We start from the raw sequence: 21,011 nt of genomic DNA on the forward strand, positions 1-21,011 counted from the left end.
CCGGGATCACATCTGTGGTGTGTGATCTGTGCGCGGTGTGATCTTCAGACACATCTCTCTGATTTTCATCACTGAGTCTTGATTGTGAAACTGTAAATATTTGCGACAACACCTGAAAATGTTTGACTCATCGATATATCATAATTTCATACGCGTGCTATAAGTACATGATAAACTGTAAAGTGGTGTAATGTCCTTTATACCAAGTTTTATTTGTAAAATCATGTGATAATATGTGTGTGAATGAAGATTTCACTGTAATGAGTTCCCCTTCAATCCTTTTCATATCATGCAGAAATGTCTTCAGGCTTGAAGTGCAGTTTTATCCCTGTTCATTTTTATCTAGAGATCTCAATGTGTTCAGTTTGTTATGATGCAATCTGGATAACCTGGACAATGGACAGTGTTGTCAGATAAAGAAGAGAGTTAGGGCGAAGGCTTTCCGGAGGATATGTTTTTATTAATCCGCATGCATTGTGAAGCTGTCGTGAGGCTGATATTAATTGTTGAATTACCTGCTGGTCCTGCTGGAGTGTCTCTGTCTCTCCTCCTCAAGATACTCTCAGAATGAGGATGTTTATTCATTTATTCAGCCCCGTGGATAAATCTCTCTCTCTCTCTCTCTCTCTCTCTCTCTCTCTCTCTCTCTCTCTCTCTCTCTCTCTCTCTCTCTCTCTCTCTCTCTCTCTCTCGCTCTCTCTCTCTCTTTCGTTCTCTCTCTCTCTCTCTCTCTCTCTCTCTCTCTCTCTCTCTCTCTCTCTCTCTCTCCCTCTCTCGTTCTCTCTGCACTCAATCTCTTTTAGTATTAATGTGCTGCTTTAATTCAGAGAAACTGTCTAAAGTGTTTAATATCATTGATACATGGAGCGTATTAATTCAGAGACCTAATATGACAAAAATGATGAAAAAAGACACATCTTTCTTCACTCTGTGCTGTTATGAAATAAAATTTAAGTAAGCTACACACCCAAACTAATGTAATCATTTTTTTTTGGATAGCATATACTGTAGTTATTTACATGTCAATAAATGTGTTACAACAATGTAATTACCATGTTATAATAATAATAATATTAATAATCCTAATGTGTATATATATATATATATATATATATATATATATATATATATATATATATATATATATATATATATATATATATATATATATATATATATATATATATATATATATATAAATAATACATTTTTATGTCCAGAAATGTATTATTTCACCAACCATAAACTAACAGTTAATTGTGCAGATTTGAGCTGGATTCAAAGTTTTTATATAAATGTCTTTGGTTGTTCATCACTGCACGGAGTACCTTTAAAAACCATGAAAACATGAATACTGCATGTTAATCATTTAGTACCAGGTTATCTGATATCACTAATCTCCACAAAAATGCTTCATTTAGTTCTATAATAACTTAAACATCTTATGCACAGTAGTGGAAATTAATTGAAGGGTCTCGAATGTGTTTCTGAAGCTTATATAATATAATCTTTTGTGTGTGAGAGAGATGTGATTTGATAGGAGAGCAGCCTCGTTCTCCAAGGACAGATAGGAGCCCGTTTAAACGTCATTCCGCCCCCGAACGGGACAAAGCGGCAGCGGCGGCTTCACACCGGGATCTGACGGGAAACAGAGGGACAGATCCGAGAAAGAAAAAGAGAGCGGGAGGGAAAAGTCAGACATCAGCAGAAAGAGATTTTTCTCGAGATTCTGTTGTGCGTGTGAGATTGAACTAGATGATGAGTGTGTGATGTTGGGCTCATTTTCTCTCTTCCCGCCTTTTCTCAAATATTCAGTCTGCTGGAGGAGAGTGTTATGAGTGCATTTAAGTGTGTGTGTGTGTGTGTGTGTGTGTGTGTGTGTGTGTGTGTGTGTGTGTGTGTGTGTGTGTGTAGCTCTGTGAGAGTGAAGTATTAATCTTGCTTGTCACACCAGCCCAGATGTAAAGAGGTCTGCTAGAAGCACAGAGCTGGACTCAGCACTCTCTCACTGTGTGTGTGTGTGTGTGATCTGGATGGGTTCGCTCAGATTTGCCAGTAAAGGAGAGATCATATGAGACCAAACACAGCAAATTAGCTAATGATATAGGCAGAAGGGGCCCTCGAACAAAACCCAGTAGTCACAATTAAGGCGATGTGTGATGCCCCACGCCCGTGCAATCGCACACGCTGTTTACAAGACACACCAACATGCATCCAAAACGCAGGCCACACGTGCCAAGCGGCACACCAGACGGCCAGATATGTTGCTCTGCAGGCGTCTGACGGAAGGACGCGTTTAAGATACCGCGCACAGGTCGACAGATCCTGAGCCGCGGGAGGCGCGTCTCCAGCGGGGTGTGTGTGCGTCCGATCGCGCTGATGTGTGAACTTCCGAAGCATCTGAGCTCGGCTGGGACCGCAGCGATTTGTCTCTGTTTGTACCTCATTATGCAAAAAAGCAGCCAAAGTTGTAGAAGAGTGCAAAAAAACAAGAGGCCAAGCTGCTCTCACATATGGCGAAGAACTGCTAAATAATCTGTCGTGTTTTTTAATGCGAGCTGATACCTGTGCTTATCACAGCTTGTTAGGGGCAACACGTCAGAATACTGCTCCATCATTACATGGGAACAACTAGGGAGTAAGGCAATACTATCTTTATGTTAACTAACAAGAAACTCAGATTGACAAATGAGTAAGTGCTGCAGCGTTCTGTTGAATAGTTCACTAGGTCACACTTTAGTTTAGGGTCCAATTCTCACTAACTAACTATTAGACGTTTTGCCTCAGTAAAGTACGAACAACAGCCACCGGACCAGGCAGGCTTCAGATCTGGCTACAGCACGATGGACCAACTGCTCGAAAGCTGCCGGGAGTACAAGAGGCCCTTGGTGCTGGCCTTTGAAGACTAAAGCCGCGTTTCCACCGCAGGAACTGTCTCCAGGAACTAGGGCCTTTGGGGTGGTACTGAATGTGTTTCGACCACAGGGTCTAAATAAAGTTCTGGGTAAATATTTCTCCCTCCAAACAGCCCTGCTCGCGAGGTAATACTTTCTCAAAGTTCAGGAACTTTCAAAAGCGGGACTGACTCGTGTGCTGGGTTAGGGTTAGGGTTAGGCTAACCCCACATGCTGTTTGTTTGAGCTCTCGCAGCATCTTATTTTTCAACCGGCATTTTGTAAAGTATTTCGTGAGGTTTGTTCTGTGTTCAGTAAATATCAGTCTTGCTCTTTTTGTCTGATGGCCCGCGTTCGTCTCAGCCATCTCACAGTCAATGTCAGTAATAGCTGATTATAACATATAGCTTTACAAGCTTTCAGAATACGCTTTAGTATCAGTGCTTTTCCGCCGTTTTGTTAATTACCTCTTTAGTAAACCAATACATAACCAGCAAAAGCAGCACAGCTCGAATCTCCTCCATGCTTGTTATTGTTGCAGACAGTGTTGCGCAAAAATGATTACCGTCCGTCGCTGACTGGGAGGAGCAGTCGTGTGCAGTCCGACATCACCGGACTAATTTGCCTAACCTTCACGGTACTTTAGACCGCAGTGGAAATGCAGACAGTAGCAGGTCTGGGGGGAAAAATTTCCTGTAAAAAAAGTTCCTGGGACACATTTTTCCCAGTAATTTCAGTGGAAACGGGGCATAAGAGAAGGCCTTCGACAGTGTGGAGGTCAACTGCGTACAGCATGCCCTCCAACAACAGGGTGTCACCGACGAGAACATGGCCACCTTTTGCAGGAGCTGAACCGCGGATACCCTTCTTCTTCTTTTTCTTTCGGCTGTTCCCCTCAGGGGTCGCCACAGCGAATCATCTGCCTCCATCTGGTCTTATCCTCTGTATCCTCTTCTCTCAGACCGACTACCTTTATGTCCTCCTTCACTACACCCATAAACCTCCTCTATGGTCTTCCTCTCGACCTCCTGCCTGGGAGCTCTAACCTCAGCATACCTCATACCTCAAGCTATCCCATCTTACCCAATCTTTTTACAACGTGTCTGGAGCACGTCTTTCCACAGCTGAACTGGGACAACAAGGGTATCATCGTTAATGGCCAGTGGCTCATCCACCAGCGCTTCCCCGACGGCATCCTCCTAATGTGCGAGTCAGTCCTGAAGATGAGCCTGGCCAAGACAAAGTGGATGCGCTTCCCTCAGGCCGCCAACAACAACATCCACATCGGACAGAGGGAGACCGAGCAGGTCGACAGCTACATCTACCTCGGCCAGGAGCCGACTGCTGTTGGCACAAGAATAGCCGTGAACTGGCGTTTCCTAACAAGCTGACGCTAATGGAGGGCTGTCTGGGTCAGCTATACATCCATAGAAGAGGTGGTCACCAACATGGCCGATGCCCCCCCGCGCACCCCCACCTGTTCAACTATCCTGCTGGCCATGCTCTACAGGGCCAAGAGCTGAACCGAACGCACCCTCGAGCGGTGGATGATCGGCGTCAAGAGGACGGACCACATCAGCAATGAACTATTGAGGAAGATGAGCAAGGTCAAGGACGTTATCAACCAGGCCGAACAGGCCAAGAAGCGCTGGGATGGACACATGGCCAGGATGTCTGATGGGCGATGGACGCGCCGGCCTGCAACCTGATGGCGGACCTCACTGGGGCAAGACATCTGCAGAGAATGGATGGGTCAGGTTAGGGAACATAAGCCTGGCAAAGTTGTTGTGGCCTGCGCCGAAAGAATAAAATGCATGCCGACTGTAAGAAGCTTCTGCTTATTAATAGTTAGTAAGGTTGTTGTTAAGTTTAGGTGGATGTAGAATATGGTCCTGCAAAATAAGGCATTAATATGTGCTATGTAAGTATTAATAATCACAACATGTCCCCGAACCAATACGCCTATATAGGTCGTTTGTCACTTCCTTGAAATATGACCCATAGGAGCGTTTACTAAAGTTGCGCTCCTACTGACAATATTTTAATTCATGAAATACGGACGCACAGGAGCGTTAACTAATGTGTGCTTCTACTGAGAGCAGGACACTTTCGTTTTATAGCATTTTCCCCTTTTATCTGTGTAATATTTCAGGTTTTGCGTAGCTCAGTTGGTAAAGCATTGCACTACAACAACTACATGTGATCATGCGATCGTGAGTTTGATCCCAGGGAACATGTGCTCATAAAGTGTGTATGCAATATAAATCTCTGGGTAGGTTTAGGGATGGGGTGGGTGTAGTTGTAAAAAAAAAAAAAAATTGATATGGAAATATGACAAATGGTGGTAAAAAGTCGACACTGCATTAAATTGAACACGCATTTTGATTGGTAACGACAGTCACACGCCATTTCATGGCACATGACACGACACTGCCGTTATTTTTACGGCAGCTAGAGGGCACATGACTTTAAAACATAAATATAGGTTGTATTAAGGTGCTAAAAAAACAACCTATAGATTCGTATTTTTTTGGAGGACAGTTTGAATAAACAGCTAATGTCTTAGTACATCATGCTAAACCAGTTAATAGTGAGAACTGGACCCTAAACTGAAGTGTTACCAGTCACTATTAGCTAATCCATATACGCCTATATAAGCGAGTCACACGAGTAGCTGCGATATGGCTGCATATCATCAGTGTGATATTATGTCTATGTCACAGGCCGGAGCGGACCGCCACTTAGCGCGAGTCCTGCTCCTCCCCCAGTTTCCACCCCGAGGAGGTCCCAGAAACACGCCAATGACCAGACAGACGAGGACCGGTAAGTTAAAAACAATGTTTATTAATTTAAAAAGAGATTTATAGGAAAGGGGGGGAAGGGATACTAAAAGAGGGGGAACCAGCCCTCTAGGGCTGGGGCCTTGGGATCTGCGTCGCTTCTGACGCTCCGGATCTTCCCAGCTCTCTCTCTTCTTTGTACAAGCCTAGGCTTACAGGTGAGTATACAGGCGGTACACTGGACTCTTGGCTTTAGAATCTGAGTCACTTCTGACTCTCACCGGATCTTCCCAGCTCTCTCTCTTCTTCGTACGAGCCTTGGCTCACAGGTGAATATACAGACGGTACACTGGGCTCTTAGCTTCAGGCATACGGGTGAGTATACAGACGGTACACTGGGCTCTTAGCTTTGGGCATACAGGTGAGTATACAGGCGGTACACTGGGCTCTTAGCTTTGGGCATACAGGTGAGTATACAGGCGGTACACTGGGCTCTTAGCTTTGGGCATACAGGTGAGTATACAGGCGGTACACTGGGCTCTTAGCTTTGGGCATACAGGTGAGTATACAGACGGTACACTGGGCTCTTAGCTTTGGGCATACAGGTGAGTATACAGGCGGTACACTGGGCTCTTAGCTTTGGGCATACAGGTGAGTATACAGGCGGTACACTGGGCTCTTAGCTTTGGGCATACAGGTGAGTATACAGGCGGTACACTGGGCTCTTAGCTTTGGGCATACAGGTGAGTATACAGGCGGTACACTGGGCTCTTAGCTTTGGGCATACAGGTGAGTATACAGGCGGTACACTGGGCTCTTAGCTTTGGGCATACAGGTGAGTATACAGGCGGTACACTGGGCTCTTAGCTTTGGGCATACAGGTGAGTATACAGGCGGTACACTGGGCTCTTAGCTTTGGGCATACAGGTGAGTATACAGGCGGCACACTGGGCTCTTAGCTTTGGGCATACAGGTGAGTATACAGGCGGTACACTGGGCTCTTAGCTTTGGGCGTACAGGTGGGTATACAGGCGGTACACTGGGCTCTTAGCTTTGGGCGTACAGGTGAGTATACAGGCGGTACACTGGGCTCTTAGCTTTGGGCATACAGGTGAGTATACAGGCGGCACACTGGGCTCTTAGCTTTGGGCATACAGGTGAGTATACAGGCGGTACACTGGGCTCTTAGCTTTGGGCGTACAGGTGGGTATACAGGCGGTACACTGGGCTCTTAGCTTTGGGCATACAGGTGAGTATACAGGCGGTACACTGGGCTCTTAGCTTTGGGCATACAGGTGAGTATACAGGCGGTACACTGGGCTCTTAGCTTTGGGCATACAGGTGAGTATACAGGCGGTACATTGGGCTCTTAGCTTTGGGCATACAGGTGGGTATACAGGCGGTACACTGGGCTCTTAGCTTTGGGCATACAGGTGAGTATACAGACAGTACACTGGGCTCTTAGGTTTTGGGCATACAGGCGAGTATACAGGCGGTACACTGGGCTCTTAGCTTTGGGCATACAGGCGAGTATACAGGCGGTACACTGGGCTCTTAGCTTTGGGCATACAGGTGGGTATACAGGCGGTACACTGGGTAGATACAACTCACAGCTCCGTAGTTAGACAGATGTCGGCTTTAGCGCTTCCTCTAATGCAGGGCTTTCTCTTCGACCTGGGGAGGGATCGCTGACAACGTTTGCACAGCACAACACTATAATTCTTCAGGTGGACACACATCCGAAAAAGACTCACCCACTGTACTCCACACACACTCACGGTGAATTAGGGTCAGGATCACCACGTTGGGCCGGGAAATAAGTCCTGGATAGTAGAAAGGGTCAGTGCAGAGAATGACCATATGAAAACGTCAAGACCACGACCTTTCAGCACACTCCTTCCTCTTTTCAATACGTTCCCAATGACTTCTCAATGTAAACAATCTCTTCAAGGCAGTAATAATACATATCAACACAGTTGTTTCAACAACGAATGCTTCAAACACTTAGCTCCATGTTTTCTTCAGCCCAGTACTCTGTTCTCACTTCGCCCAGTCTGTACAATCCGCCTCAAGACGTCCCTCCTACTCACCGATCGCTCCGTCTCACCCACCGTGGTCGCTGGAATAAACTTCACCCTTTCCTGTTCTCCCGTTACCTTATTTATATGCCTCCTTTTCTCTAAATTGTCCAACCATCAATCGCCACGTCCATTCGCACACCTGTTCTTAATAATCCTCCCTTTCAGTTGCCCGGAGTTACCGGAACTAGTCGCGTGTTTCATGGACAACGGTCCGGGCGGACAATTTCCGCCATTTGAGGTTTCGCCATTTTAGGTTCCGCTACATTAAGTCACTCCGTGACATCTATACACCACATTTCACTGGCACAAGTGAGTAAATAAACAAGAAACAACAAAAGAGTGTCTTTAAAGGGGGGGGGGGGTGAAATGCTTTTTCATGCATACTGATCTTTTTACACTGTTAAAGACATGGAATCCCATACTAAACATGGACAAAGTTTCAAAAGTTAAGGTGGACGTTTGATGGGAGTATTTCTTTGTCAAAAATACTACTTCCGGTTAGTCATAAGTGCGATCATGCAACCCCTTTGACGTTAATGGGGGCGGAATTTCCTTGCATGGGCCTTACGGACAATTCTACCGGAAGAGCGTGAGAGAGAGAGAGGGAGAGAGCGAAAGCAACAGGCTATGCCCATCAAAGCGCTGGCTCGTAGGCTGCGCTGCACAGGTAATGTGCACAATTAACAATGACATCAAAAAGTGCGTTTTTGGTTGCCAGACCAAGACAGTCCTGCAAAGATTCCCCAAAAACCCCGCAACAGTGGATGGAATTTGCTTTTCCGGATCAGCAACTGAGTTGCGCGAATGTTTATATCTGTTCGCTGCATTTCGGTGCCGACTGTTTCATAAACAAGGCCCAGCTTGACGCCGGATTTTCCAATCGCCTAATGCTGAAGGATGGAGCAGTCCCAACGATAAAGGTCCCAACGTTAGAACCGCAGGCTGTGAGTAAGACTGCTTCAAATGTCTGTGTTTTTGCCTATGCTCATCAAGTAGCCCAAACATGATCACGTATAGTTACTATATATATTACTATATATAGAAATTGATCAATGGAGCATGCGATGTGTAGTGCGTGTACATTTGTTTAGCTGGCCACTATATGTGTAACTTTATGTTTGTGTATTGTAAAAGCACTCCAAACAACAATACACAAAGAGTGGGGAAATATGTTGAACTAAATAAGCGCGCTTCTTCATTCAAATGCGCTACTATTCCGTGTCTTTCTATGTAAACACTAACTTAGCCTGCCGTGCAAAACCAGTCCGCTTAATAACGTTACAATTGTCTACACAAACCACGCGTAAACACACACACACACGTGCACAACTGCACTTCCCACATGTACACCTTCAAAGACAAAAATACGACGATATAATTCAAGTATAAATATGTAAATAACACAAGCCGCTAAGCATATTATATAGTTAGTGTATAACTTGTACCACATAGAGACGTCCTGCTCTAGTCGTTTTTGCTGCTGCTCCTGTTCAACTGCAGCCTCTGGGTCTGATTCCGGATCATAGATGTATGGCTGTATCTGATTAAAAGCCATATTTTTATTTTGAATAAAGTTTTTTTCCCGCTGTTAGGGATGCACTCGACTCAACACAATAGGAGCGCGCTGCTGCACACGTCATTATTTAGCTCCGCTCACACGACACGCCCCCACCCGCTCGGCTTTTTTCGGAAAGACTCGGAACAGCGCATCTTTCTTATATAATTATTAAAAAAATAAAGACTTTTCGGAGATATGCAGGATGCAATGCTACTCTATAGGTACTCAAGATTGACATGACACTGACTGAAACTGAGTGTTTCACCCCCCCTTTAAAAACCCTCTGCTACAGTCTATTTCTAAATTTCAGATACTGAGGAGGAATAGCTCATGAAAAATGAATACAGTTGTCAGAATTATGGGCAGCACTGGTAAATATGATCAAAGATGGCTGTAAAAATAAATCTGCATTGTTCATCCTTTTGATCTTTTTGATCTTAAAAGAAAAAAAAATGCGGTAACACTTCAGTATGGGGAACACATATTCACTATTAACTATGACTTTTGCCTCAATAAACTCCTAATTTACTGCTTATTAATAGTTAGTGAGGTAGTTTTTGTAGCATTTAAGTTTAGGTATTGGGTCGGATTAAGGGATGTAGAATAAGGTCATGCAGAATAAGGCATTAATATGAGCTTTATAAGTACTAATAAACAGCCAATATCCTAGTAATGTGCATGCTAATAAGCAACTAGTTCATAGTTAATAACTGAACCTAAAAATAAAGTGTTATCAAAATCGATAAAATCAAACCTTTCATTGAAGTAAAATAATTGAAAGTAGGGCATACATGAATAGGGCATAAAATAAATGGTTTTCTCCAAAACACGTTGGCCATAATTATTGGCACCCTTTTATTAAATACTTTTTCCAATCTTGTTTTGCCAAGATAAGAGCTCTGAGTCTTCTCCTATAATGCCTGAGGAGTTTGGAGAACACCTCTCATGATATCAGAGACCATTCCTCCATACAGAATCTCTCCAGATCCTTCAGATTCACAAGTCTTCAAGAGTCTTCAATCCTCAAATATATATTAGAATGATTATGAATCAGCGTATTGATTCATGATTGGGATCGCATGTCAAACTGCTGAAATTACGAGACATTGGCGATCCGAATCAGGAATCAAGATGCTGATTCATAATCATTCAAATATTTATTTGAGGATTGAAAACAAACCCGGAAGAGAAGAAAATGCTGAATAAAGTTGTAGTTTTTGTACTTTTTGGACCAAAATGTATTTTCGATCTTCAAGAGATTCTGATTAACCCACTGATGTCTCATATGGATTACTTTGATGATGTTTTTATTCCCTTTCTGGACGTGGACAGTAGTGTGTGCATTCACTAGCATACGCTCTCGGACTAAATATAAAATATCTTAAACTGTGTGTGAAGATGAACGGAGGTCTTATGGGTGTGGAACAACATTAGGGAGAGGAGTTAATGACAGATGTTTCATTTTTGGGTGAACTAACCCTTTAAGCCGTGAAAGCCAATTTGAAAGATCGCTGTTCTCCAGCAGGAGCCGTCTTCCATGTTTTCAAGTAGCAGGGAATTCACGCGGAACCAGCGCAACTCTGCCGTCATTAGGTTAAGCCCCGCCCACCGACTCTATACACGATGTGATTGGCCTGACCAGAGTTTGGGTTTTTAAGCTCGCAAGCCAACGGAGAGTTGTATTACTATTGCATTTGCTGCCGCTAGGGTGCGTCTAGATTTCTAGGCTAGGATTTTTCTTTAAGCCCTCCCAAACAACATGGGGTGGTGTAGATGCTGTTCGATAATTTTTTTAGGCTTCCTGACCCCAAGACTCAGCTAATCTCTGCGATTCTTCATCTGTGATTCTTGGAGAGTCTTTGTCCACTCAAACGCTCCTCCTCTTACGATATACACTGTAAAAAGTAATAAGTTGACTTTACTTGGAAAAGCTGTGGAAACTGATTGCCTCAAAATTTTCAAGCAAATTAGGTCATCATTTTTGACTTGATAATACTTACTACTACTTTGTAGAGTTATCTTGTGTATTTGTAGAGGTAACTCAATTTCAAAAGTTCAGCCAACTTACATATATAAGTTGGAGTTTGTAAGCAGAACTCAAACAAAATAGTTCTTTTAACTAGTTCTTTTAATGTCTGCTTGTTCATTTTACTAGAAGAATGTGTGGAAACTGATTGCCTTAAAATTCTCAAGTAAGCTGAACTTAACACTCAGTTAAGTTAGCTTAATTGCATCAAGTTGATCTTACTTAAACCCTTCAAGTTGACATAATTCTATCTGTGAGCTGAGGAAGTGTACTCCCAGAATGCATTGCAGCATGAATAAATTAATCACAGGGCAATCGTAACTCTGTTTTATTATTTTTGGCTTTATTTTACCATTTAATTTGCTGTCTTTTGTCAGTATAACCCCAATAATGACAGCAAATGAACTTGTAATGGACTTATTAAGTGTAAAAAAAAAAAAAAAATGTTACCATTGTTGTGTTTTGCACGCTGAATGTTGAAGTCTGTGTATGACTCAAGCATGGTAAATTGTTGGATATTGTCACAAATATAGAGTGACAATGTTCAAAGTTATACACAAATAATATAACTAATATTATCAACACAATTAAAAATTTGTCAGAAGTGTTAGCAATAAAATGTTAAAATATCATTAATTGGTATTACATTTATATATATGTGTGTGTGTGTGTATATATATATATATATATATATATATATATATATATATATATATATATATATATATATATATATATATATATTACTTCCCTTCCTTTGAAATCTGTGATTTCGTGTTGCATTGCTGCATCAATAGGAAGAGATATATAGTAATATAAATTAAGTTCCAAGTGCCCAACCAAAGGGAACCCTTATCACCGTAATGGTGAGAAATTTTAGGAAATCAACATACATTTATGAAGTCAGCTTATGTGATGCTTTCCCAAAGTTTTTAGTTGTATTTTTAATAACATTCAAGATGACTGTAAAATGAGTGAATGCAACTAAGAAGAACGATAACTGCAGAAAAGGAGGAAATGAGTGAAAAGTCTATTAAGAATTGCCCCGCCTCAATCTTTTGCCCGCCCACCTGTTTTTTGTGTGTGTTTTTTTCCTTTGGCAAAATGGTACTCAAACCAGTCAAGTAATGTTTACTTGGATTTTCTAAGTAACAAAGGCATAGCATGCAAACAGTTCAGATTACTAAATAGTTTTAAGTAAGTTCTAATTATTGTACATTAAGTAAGTTTACTAAAAAGTCTTAGTAAGAACAGCTGTTGGATTTAACAGTGTGAACATGCATTTAGTACAACACACTCAGCATTCTTAAGTACAATGTACTAAACTTGCATAGTTTAGCTATCGCATCCACCTAAAAGTTCACAATACTCAGTGTATTCAAGTTAAATCAACAAATTTTCCAAAATCAGTTAATTTTACAAGTTTTTCTTTAGTAGATTCAACAATTACTTTTTACAGTGTAGGCACACGTCCTCTTTTCAGGCAGATTCACAACATCTTTAGTGTGTTGAACTTCTTAATTATCGCCCTGATGGTGGAAATGTTTTTTTCCAATGCTTAACTATTTTCTTACAGCCACTTTCTATTTTGTGTAGCTCAACAATCTTTTCCTGCGCAACTATATTCTGTGGTTTTACTCATTGTGGCGAATGATTGAGGGAATTTGGACTTTGTGATTCCTCATAGTTATACTCCTGTGAAAAAAGGAAGTAATAGCTGAATAGTCATGTTCCTGCCAATACTAAACAATGTGAAAATAATGGGAATATACTTAAGGGTAAAGTAGGGGTGCCAATTATTGTGGCCAATGTGTTTTGGAGAAAATCATCTATTTCATAAAGTGATGTATCCCCTTCTTTCAATTATTTTACTTCAATGAAAGGTTAGATTGTACCACATTTCTTGAAAGAAACACGAAAAGGATAAACAATGCAGATTTATTTTAACGGCCATTTTTGATCATATTTACCAGGGGTAATTCTGACAACAACTGTACATTTCCGCTTAAAACCCAAAGAACAAGCAGTGAACAAGCAAATTAACACACAATGAAAACGAAACTAATGGTGAACAGCAAAGTAGAACAATATAATGATTTGGTAACACTTTATTTTAAGGTTCAGTTATTAACTATGAACTAGTTGCTTATTAGCATGCACATTAGAACGTATAAAGCTCATATTAATGCATTATTCTGCATGACCTTATTCTACATCCCTTAATCCGACCCAATACCTAAACTTAAAGGGGGGGTGAAACACTCAGTTTCAGTCAGTGTCATGTCAATCTTGAGTACCTATAGAGTAGCATTGCATCCTGCATATCTCCGAAAAGTCTTTATTTTTTTAATAATTATATAAGAAAGATGCGCTGTTCCGAGTCTTTCCGAAAAAAGCCGAGCGGGTGGGGGCGTATCGTGTGAGCGGATGACGAGTGCGCGCTGCTGTTATTGTGTTGAGTGCGTCGTAAAGCTGTGTCATCCCTAACAGCGGGAAAAAACTTTATTCAAAATAAAAATATGGCTTTTAATCAGATACAGCCATACATCTATGATCCGGAATCAGACCCAGAGGCTGCAGTTGAACAGGAGCAGCAGCAAAAACGACTAGAGCAGGACGTCTCTATGTGGTACAAGTTATACACTAACTATATAATATGCTTAGCGGCTTGTGTTATTTACATATTTATACTTGAATTATATCGTCATATTTTTTTTCTTTGAAGGTGTACACGAAGTTGTGCACGTGTGTGTGTGTGTGTGTGTGTGTGTGTGTTTACGCGTGGTTTGTGTAGACAATTGTAGTAAGCGGACTGGTTTTGCACGGCAGGCTAGTGTTTACATAGAAAGACACGGAATAGTAGCGCATTTGAATGAAGAAGCGCGCTTATTTAGTTCAACATATTTCCCCCCTCTTTGTGTATTGTTGTTTGGAGTGCTTTTACAATACACAAACATAAAGTTACACATATAGTGGCCAGCTAAACAAATGTACACGCACTACACATCGCATGCTCCATTGATCAATTAACTATACGTGATCATGTTTGGGCTACTTGATGAGCATAGGCAAAAACACAGACATTTGAAGCAGTCTCACTCACCGCCTGCGGTTCTAACGTTGGGACCTTTATCGTTGGGACTGCTCCATCCTTCAGCATTAGGCAATCGGAAAATCCGGCGTCGAGCTGGGCCTTGTTTATGAAACAGTCGGCACCGAAATGCAGCGAACAGATATAAACATTCGCGCAACTCAGTTGCTGATCCGGAAAAGCAAATTCCATCCACTGTTGCCTTAACGCGGGGTTTTTTGGCAATCTGTACAGGACTGTCTTGGTCTGGCAACCAAAAACGCACTTTTTTGGTGACATTGTTAATTTCTTGAAGTCACATCACCTGTGCAGCGCAGCCTACGAGCCAGCGCTTTGATGGGCGTAGCCTGTTACTTTCGCTCTCTCCCTCTCTCTCTCTCACGCTCTTCCGGTAGAATTGTCCGTAAGGCCCATACAAGGAAATTCCGACCTATTAACGTCAAAGGGGACGCATGATCTCAAAAAACTTGCCGAAACTTATGACTAACCGGAAGTAGTATTTTTGACAAAGAAATACTCCCATCAAACGTCCACCTTAACTTTTGAAACTTTGTCTATGTTTAGGATGGGATTCCAAGTCTTTAACAGTGTAAAAAGATCAGTATGCATGAAACAGCATTTCACCCCCCCCCCCTTTAAATGCTACAAAAACTACCTTACTAACTATTAATAAGCAGTAAATTAGGAGTTTATTGAGGCAAAAGTCATAGTTAATAGTGAATGTGTGTTCCCCATACTAAAGTGTTACCAATGATTTATATGTTGTTGCACTCTTATTACAAAGTATTAACTAGATTTCATAAGTAATTATCAAATGGCGACAAATATTTCTCCTAAAGGGACTAATTAATAAATGAATTAATTCATATTAAAAATGGCTATTAAAGTTCCACAGTTCAGTAATTCCATAATCTTCATTTAACAATACTGGCAATTTATCAATTACTTCATTTAATGTTGTTTATTTTATTAGCTAAGACTAATTCACTGTAATTAATTTTAAGGTTAAAACAACTCAAAAAGACTTTAAATAAAGGATTAGCATCGACAGTGAAGTTGACAAGCTTCAATTTGTAAGGGGAAATGGCTTATATTAGATCCGTTTGCTAATACTAATACTAATTGTAGTTCAGTATTAATTATTGAACTGTGAATTCAATTAGTGTCAGAAATCAAATGTTAATGAATCTGCTCTGTTTGATTATTCACTTGTAATAAGACAGATTGCACACAACACAATCACAAGCTAATTTTCCTGCTCTCCTCTCTCCCTATTCCCTTCCACGGAGACACTTGAATTAAGTCATTTTGATTCATAACTAGATGAAAAAGGTTAAAAGCGCGAGGCTGTCCTGTGAGGGGAAAAATGAAGCTGTTAAAATCCGTTCCCTCTTCACTGTCAGTTTCTCTTTGGTGTTATACGACTGTATCTATTATAATACAGCTTATCTAATCTAAAAGGTCATCAGATCGTGTGATTAATTTGGCAGCCGTAGACACCGGCGTGATAGTTTGCCCTCGTAATAGCTGTTCCACTGTCTGTGGAAATTAAAATCGAGCCTTTTCATCTCTACAAATTTTGAGTGAACAATTACATTTGTAAAACATAAAAAAAAGATCATTTTTGAACAGTTCCAGTCATTCATGGACAGAGTTTGGACACAAGAACTGTTTCTAATTCAGAACCAGTTCCATTAAAAAATAGGAATACTTGAATCAAATGGTTTTAATGACTTAACCTGTTAAGCTGATTTCTAAATTTTGAAAAAATCCTAAGAAATGTATACTCAGACTAAAACAAATACAGTTTGTGAATCCTTCGCACTAAAAGCATAATTATGGTCTCATTTGAAAGCAGACACCTGGCAGTTTACTGTAAAGTCAAAATGATAATATTTTTATAATAAAAAAAAGCTATAATAAGCTTCAAAGTTTTGTAAAGTTATTAGAAATTTATTTGTATGATATATCTTTATGAAAATAAAATTGAAGTGGGCCTTGGAGAAATCTAGAAATGCACTACAGCTAAAGCCACAAGTCTGACCATGTTATATTTCAGATCTGAAGATGATCAGTCTAAAACTCTGAATTTTATTAAACGTTTTACAAGATCGTTTCATGTGATTTTATTTTGAGATATCGCTGAAATATCAACTCCCTTGTCAAAAAATCCTATTGGAATTTCACTTTGTCCTATAGGATCTTATTGGATTCTTAGAATCCTATAGGACAATCTGATTTATTTTAATGAAATTTCACTTTGTCCTGTAGGATCTTATTGGGTTCTTAGAATCATATAGGACAATCTGATTTATTTTAATGGAATTTCACTTTGTCCTATAGGATCTTATTGGGTTCTTAGAATCTTATAGGACAATCTGATTTATTTTAATGGAATTTCACTTTGTCCTATAGGATCTTATTGGGTTCTTAGAATCTTATAGGACAATCTGATTTATTTTAATGGAATTTCACTTTGTCCTATAGGATCTTATTGGGTTCTTAGAATCATATAGGACAATCTGATTTATTTTAATGGAATTTCACTTTGTCCTATAGGATCTTATTGGGTTCTTAGAATCTTATAGGACAATCTGATTTATTTTAATGGAATTTCACTTTGTCCTATAGGATCTTATTGGGTTCTTAGAATCATATAGGACAATCTGATTTATTTTAATGGAATTTCACTTTGTCCTATAGGATCTTATTGGGTTCTTAGAATCATATAGGACAATCTGATTTATTTTAATGGAATTTCCCTTTGTCCTGTAGGATCTTCTTGGATTGTTAGAATCCTATAGGACATTCTGATTTATTTTAATGGAATTTCACTTTTCAATGAAAAAACACAGAGATTGGCTTAATATTGTTATATAACCAAAGCAAAGCGTTTGCATAGAAAAACAATCACACTTTCAAATTAAATAATTAGGTTGAGTGTTCCTATAATAATACAAAATACATTAATATAAAATATATATAAAAGTGCCATTTTGTCTCACTATCTAGTGCAGGGCTGGCATTTTGCACCTATGAATGGCTCATATGACTAAATTTATTTTAAATTCATGATTTAATATCAATGAGATTTTTATTTATGTAATGTTTTAAATCTAGATGGTTATTTATCATGTAAATAATGTGTGACTGTGGCGTTTTAATGCGCATGCGCGTTGGATATTCGAATCGCGTTCTTCAAACCACACTGGAGCAGAGTTGCCATGGAAACGGGGACTCGGAGTCAAACGAGCAGCACTTCCTCAGACGCTGTTTTCACTAGTTTCAGGTGAGTTTAGTCCCTAAAACCACACAAATTATACACACAACTGTTCCTGACACCTTTCTTACGTTAACTGACACACTTCTATTGAATATTTACTTGATAGAAATGGTTTAGTGTCTTCGGGAAAAGTCAGCATCAACCGTTTTCACAAGAGGGTTACTGCTAACTCTATCGATTTGATCGATTGAGCCCTTGTTTATGAAAGCTTGAGCTTTTAAATAAATCTTTATGTGAAACTTAAATGTTTTGATAGTTTTGTTAAGGTTTTGCTGCTAATTTGTCAATTGTACATATCAAAAATCTAAAAGTATACACTGTAACATTGCTGTTCATCGATTATATCAGTTACATGGAGCGCGAAAATTAGCTACAAACTGGCAAACAAGTATTGTAAAAATGTTCTGTTATTTCAGGAGGGACAAAATAACCCATCTACAACAGAGGGGAAGATTCCAACATTTCTGGAGGAAGCTGCTGACAGAGCTGTAAGAAACGGGTGAACTGAGGAAGGTAATTTTAATGCATGCATTTCACATAATATTTGACATAATATCAGCATGATTTTAGTTATTTTCTTTAGCAAAATTATACATATTAAGAAGGCTTTGACATTCAAAACATAAGTGACAGTGAGCAATATTAAATTAGCAAGTAAACCTAAAAACACAAACCCTGTTTATATTAAAACAGGTCACAAAACTATTGAGTTTTACTGGTATTATCTATAGTGGAGATGAGTGTGATGAAGTTCAGGTGTGAGTAATCAGTATTCGGGAGAGGGAGTCCGCTGTGATTGGCTGGTGTGAGAACCTGGCAGATTTATAACAAATGGAAATTGAATTTGAATCTAAAATCGTGTTCTGTATTGTTAAAGAATTAGTTCACCCCAAAATGAAAATCTCCTGATAAATTCCATCTGTAATTTTCTAACAAAAAAAAAAAGCATTTATATACCTTTTACCTCAAATGCACGACTTTGATGTTGTTTTCCCACTGCGTATTACGCCGGAAAGGTCAGTGCTGACCCAGTGCCGAAAAACTCCATCTCATGTTCTCCTCTAACTTTAAAATTGTCCGACATCGTTGTTTTACCTTTTATTTTTGTAAAGGGTGTTTGATTTAGTCTTTGCACTTTTGTTTTAACACTGGGACGGTACTTCCACATACGTCACACGCCTGACCTTTCCAACGTAATGACGCCACAAAGCCTTACATCATCAAAGTCGAGCATTTGAGGTTAAAAAGTATAAACATGTTTATTTATTTTCTACTGAAGAATGAAAGACATGAACATAGACATGTGCCGATTTTCGATAATGCGATTTATCACGATAATGAATATGCACGATATTGTTATCGTGGGCACTTTAAAATATCGTAAATAATAATTTATTAACAATTTATAATTTTTTTATAATGCACTCAAGAATACTTTGCCCATCAACCGTATAAATGCTCAGCACCGCTGTATTCTGCGTCAAAGGGACATGCGCTCAGATATAAACAAGCCCAACGTGAGTTTGCACATGACTGAACCGGTGAAGGAGACGCTCAGTGACAGCAGAGGGCGCTGATGAACTGCAGAATGCAGCCGGTTACCCCGGAAACCAGCAAACAAACAAAAAAACGAGTGTAGTTTTTAAAACAGCCATTCGTTTTTTGTAATCTCAGTGTTGTTCATCACAGCACCAAATACTTAATACTTAAAGACTTAATAGGCTATTTATTTTCAAACTTAAACATTTTTGTGTTTTAATCTGGACTACAACATGCCCTAATGATTAGAACTGTTCTAATTATTTGTTATTGTTCGGTATAACTTTGAGATACGACTTCATTAGTTAACATGTTAATTCATTATTACCAAACTGACAATGAAAAATACTTATAAAGAATGAATCATTCTATGTTCATTTCTTATTTAATTTTTAATAACATTAAAATCAAAATCAAAATAACTTTTTTAATGGACCTAAGATAAAACTAACAATGATCAGTATTTCTTAACTAACATTAACAAAAACATTATACTTTCTGTACCAAATGTAGCTATTGCTCAATCTTAGTTAATGCATTAAATAATGAGACCTTATTGTAATTTGTAAGCCTACCTGTTGTTCTTTATAGCCTAATTCTTTTGCACTTTAATCTGTTTGAAAATTGTACTTTTACAGCTCTGAAAAAAATCAAGAGACCACATAACATTGATTTCTCAAGAGGGGTCTCAATTATTTTTTCAGAGCTGTATATATTTTTGGTGCATTATTGTATTTAAACATTCAGTTATTTTTGTTCTTACAAAAATAGTTCTTAAAGCTGTTATGCTATGGCAACACTTTTTTTTGCAACTTATTTCAATATCGTGATAATATCGTATATCGTGATAAAACTTCATCAATTAATCGCAACATGAAAAATTGATATCGGCACATGCCTACATGAACATCTTGGATGGCATTGGGGTGAGTAAAAGATCAGGAATTATCATTTTGGGGTGCACTAGTCCTTTAATGTACATTCTTTCTGCTTTACTTTTGGAGCCATAATTATTTATGGGTTGTGAAAACACTGAATGAATAGACAACATTGTACTTGGACATTATTAAATGGCTACTCGATAGTAAAGTTAAGAATTCCAGCTAGCCGTGTGTTAATGTGGTGTATATTCTTCTCATTTTAGCTCCTACATCCATTTGGGCTGAAGGTCAAGACAGAACCACACCAAAGCTGGACTGTAACCTGCCGGCCTATACGACAGACTTCACACTGACAGCTGCTGGCATGGATGCTGCATCACATGCTTTTGAACACTTTTCCACCTAGAATGTATTCGTCCCCCACCAGGAGACTTCATGTCTTCATCTATTGTGAGTGGATATCATTTTAAACATTATTTTTTTTTAAAAAAACACTAATTTCTTCTAATTTTTATTGTGTAGTATAGGTAAGATTCTTCCATAAAAAGAAAATACAATTTTAGTAATGTTTTTAAGTAATAAAGTAATTAATTGTTAAGTAATGTTGTTATAATCCTGTTAATTTATGTACAGTATAAATTGCAAGCGTATGCTTGTTTTGGGCACATGTTTGCAGGTTATAGACATTTTAGAGGAGGAAGATGCTGTGTATTTAAAGGTGCTTTAAGTCATTTTTATTTATAAATCATTATTACAGTGAAACAAATTGCTATTTTTTTATTTGTAAATTAGCAACTGAATTTTTTAACCATTGCACAGCACCACTTTATCACGAATAATTTACAACTTTGTAGTTTATTATTTTATGTCACATGAGA

The 21,011-nt window shown here is 39.3% G+C and overlaps 1 long non-coding RNA gene across 1 annotated transcript; it reads left to right on the top strand.

The window, feature by feature from the left end:
- The first annotated feature begins 17,340 nt into the window (after nt 1-17,340).
- LOC137079420 (uncharacterized) lies at nt 17,341-20,587 on the top strand. Its single transcript, XR_010905502.1, has 3 exons — nt 17,341-17,719; nt 18,130-18,226; nt 20,397-20,587. It is a non-coding gene; the product is annotated as an uncharacterized lncRNA (long non-coding RNA).
- Nucleotides 20,588-21,011: the final 424 nt, after the last annotated feature.

This window comes from Pseudorasbora parva, chromosome 6 (assembly GCF_024679245.1).
Source record: "Pseudorasbora parva isolate DD20220531a chromosome 6, ASM2467924v1, whole genome shotgun sequence".
In the NCBI taxonomy this organism is placed as follows: domain Eukaryota; kingdom Metazoa; phylum Chordata; class Actinopteri; order Cypriniformes; family Gobionidae; genus Pseudorasbora; species Pseudorasbora parva.